Genomic DNA, 4,028 nt, shown 5'->3' on the forward strand with positions numbered 1-4,028 from the left:
CATTGCCTAACAAAACAAATCCAACCTAACTACTATCTATTAGTTGCAAGTGTAGACAGTAGCACGACTAAATCAACCTGTATATTTCCTGAAACACTTAACAAACGCATAAACGCATGTGTGAAAAATAAAAGTAAAACACAATAACTTCTTGATTTCATATTACACAAAATAAAGACATATATCATGAATAACTCATAAATATAAATCAATACACAATGTGAAACAAGAAACATATATCAAAAATGTATCTCCCCCTATCATGGACAACCCAAACAAAATACATCATGAGTAAAAAAAAAAACAAAATTGGTAAAAACAAAATAAAGCACCTAGATACAATCTAAAAGCTCCACAAGCTCCACAAATACAAAAATCTCCTCTACAAATGTACTCCCCCTTTTTGTGACGAATTGCCAAAGGGCACTCACTCATTATCAAAAGGAGGTGGTGGAGGCGATCATCTAAAATGCTCCAAATCTGCTCACAAAGCACAAAACTCATCAACAGAAGCCTTAGCAGAAGTAGTACCTATAGAAGAGGTAGGAGGAGGTGCAACACCAGAAGACTCAACCTTAGGGCGTTTAGAGCTCGGTTTCAACTAAGTAACCATCTGCCTAAGAAAAGTGGCACCTACGGGAGCGATAACATGGACATGCTCAGACACCGAAAACTCATCTAAACCTAGATGCAACAAAATCCGATGAATAAAAACCAAGAAGAAAAAAGCATGAGCAACAGAACTATTCCTATGAACTTCGTTCAAAGAACGAATAAAAAGATGAGGAAAAGTAATAGAAGCATCTGTAACTAAGGCATACAAAAATGCACAACACTCCAAATGAATGGTGTGCAGATGAGAGATAGGCCACAAGGAATAACGAACAATCCTAAAGAAAAGATAGTGGATCTCAGTGAGCTTAGTAATAGTGATTTGAGAATCAGAACCCCACTGGATAGAAGACCCAGTGATGTAAGACATGATGTCATCTAGGGGAAGAGACTTATCATACGGGTAGACAGGATGTTGGACCACTGGTACCCCAAGAGCATCAGCCACTATTGAAGGAGTAATGGTGTACTCTACACCTCATATCCAACTCTAAATTAAAGTGTTGGAATCATAGACATGGATAGAGAGGTTTAAGTAGAACTCTCTAATCGGGGTAGTTGGAGGTGGATGATCAATATCCAACAATGGTAGCTAGCCCATATGCTTAAAATTAGCCTTAATGGCAGGATCAAGCTCATCTAACAAAACCCTTCTCTCAGCCCAAATGTTTCTCTTAAGGTTCAGCTTCTCAAACATCTCTTGGTTTTTCTCACTTGGAAACCTCGCACTATCAAAAGAAGGAGCAGAGGTGTAGGTAGATGTCCTATGGGCTCTAGTCTTCCTAACCATGATCTAAGGTTGGAATAGGACAAATAGAAAAGAACCAAGAAAAGAGAAAACAAGAAAACTCAAGGGTAGACTGCAAGTTAGCACAAAAATATAGAAATAATAATTCTATACGATGCATGAACAGTAAAAGCAAATGATGCATACTTTAATGCAGTGAGAATATGTTCAATTGAGCTTTAAAATAACAAAATTGGCTTGAGCATAGAGTTTATATCAAAAACCCAAATTTTGAAAAACCAATTATACAATTTTCAAGAAATTGGACCAATTGATCATTAAACAAGATAGTTAACAAATTATAATGACCAAATCAATCAATCAAACAAGCCAATTTCATCAATTAAAGCTCAATTTAACAAAATCCCCAATTCGAGTATATTCAAGCCCTAGAAATTTTCAATTTCTCACAAATCGCCAAATTGATCAAACTAAACCACATAGATCAGTTGTATATAATCCTACAACAAAAACCCATTGATCAATTTGGAAAGAGGAAGCTTAAATGAACAAAAACTCCAAAAATCCATTAATTCAAAATTTTCCCCAAAATACATGATTTAATGCATGAAACATGAAAATAAATGCAAAAGGAAGGGTAAAAAGGTCTTACTGGCCTTAGATGAGAAAAACCTTACAAAATTTTTGGAGGAAAATGACAAGAAATTGCTTTGGTAGCCTTGACCAATCGAATGAGAGAGAAAAGTGTTTTGAAAAAGTTTGAAATAGTGAAGAACACATGAAAAACAAAGGTTTTTAAAAACTCTCTATACGATTTTCGATCAATTGAAAAATAGGTTCGATTGGTCGAAAATGCTTCAACTGATCCATTAGCAATCGAGCACCAATCGAAATAGATAGAGGCTGACCAAAATTTTAATCGCAATTTCAATCGGTCGAAAAACGGGTTTGATCGATCAAAATTCTGGAAAAATCAAATTTTTGAAAAACAAAGCAATTTTATGCAGAAATTCCTCAAAGCATTGAATTTTAGGAAGAAAATGCATTAGTATGAGATGAAATGCTTTTCAAAAACACATATTTTGAAGCCAGATTTCCCAAAATTAAGATTTTCAATCAATTCACCTTATATTCTCAAACAGCAAACATGTTTTGCATAAAATCCTAGGAATTTTCAAACTTGGTTGGTCAAACCAAAATCACACACAATAACATGTACAAAGTTTAGCAAAGAATAACTTGTGTAGTATGTACAACTAGTGAAAACTTGAAATACATGTGAGGTGATATGTAAATATAAATCAAGTACAAAGTCTACAAAATTCATCACATAGAATTTGAAAGTGACTATCACCTAAAGAGTTATATCATATAACTCCCACATCTCCTAGAATAAAAGTATGCAATCATATAAGTTTCTTGATTTGCCTCGTATTGTACATACTAATTTTAATTGAGCAGAAACTTATTAAAGTATCTGGGATAATGTACACACAAATTTTATTTGATTGAGTTAACTTAAAGTCCAATAATGTACACACCAATTTTAGCATTTAAACCAAGGTTACACCTTATATTCTTTTTGTGCATGTGCTACACTTTCTCGAGCACAGAATCTTATGATATGCACTAAGGTATTCATAATTGGCTAGTAAACAGTGATGAGATGGTTATTTATGTCTTTCTCAATAAGATCAAGTTCGATAATCAAAGGCATGTGACATCAAAATCAAGACAAAGTGATCAAAAACTATAAACATCTTCCCACACAACATGCACTACTAAGCTAAAACTAGTAAAGTGCAAGAAATAAGCTCATCAAAGCTAAACAAGGTACATAAACATGTTATGTAAAAATAAATTGGTTAACCTTGATTTCAAATCCAAGAAAAATTAATGCAAAACACATTATGCTTCCTTTTTCCCTTTTTTTTGTTTTTTTGTTTTATTTAAAAAAAATAAAATAAACCTAGAATGAAATACATGAATGTTATACAATGCAAATCCTAAAAAACAAAGAAAACAAAACAGCAAGGAAAATGGTCACAAAGAGTAAAGCGATGAAGCACAAGGACCATGTTAGAAATACTCAATTAGATTGAGCCTTTTGCATCAAAAGTTTTTTAGATGCACCTTGAGCATTGGAGTTCTTATTTCACATTAGAATGATGACCAACTCCAAGATTGGAATAAAGGTTTTGAGCCTTTACCAATTCACCAATAAGTACCATAGAATCTTGTGCTTAAGGCACAAGTACTTTTGGCTTATTTGTTTGCTTAGCAACTTGCAACTTGAAACAGTTTGGACGAATGTGCCTAGACTTTCCACAAAAATTACAAACTCAAGCAGGTTTAACTTGCAACTTGCCCTTAGGAGGATTAGGAGTCTTAGGTTTAGACTTATGAAGATCAACCCTAATCTTCCTAGAAGGTATAACATCTACAGGTTTAACAGCATCACTCATAGAGGGTTTGACAACCTTGCTCACAAGGGGTTCAATAAAAGGAACAAAATTTGTGGAATGGGGTTCAGGCACAGAGATGCTTTCTATAAAACCTAAGTTAGTTTTGTCAGATGGAAAATTTTGAATACTCAGCATGTGATCAAGTTTGGAGCTTGCAGAACTATTAGTTTGTTCTCTAACAATAGATAATTCAAGTTTCAAAT

This window comes from Quercus suber, unplaced genomic scaffold (assembly GCF_002906115.3).
Source record: "Quercus suber isolate HL8 unplaced genomic scaffold, Cork oak 2.0 scaffold_61, whole genome shotgun sequence".
Lineage (NCBI taxonomy): Eukaryota > Viridiplantae > Streptophyta > Magnoliopsida > Fagales > Fagaceae > Quercus > Quercus suber.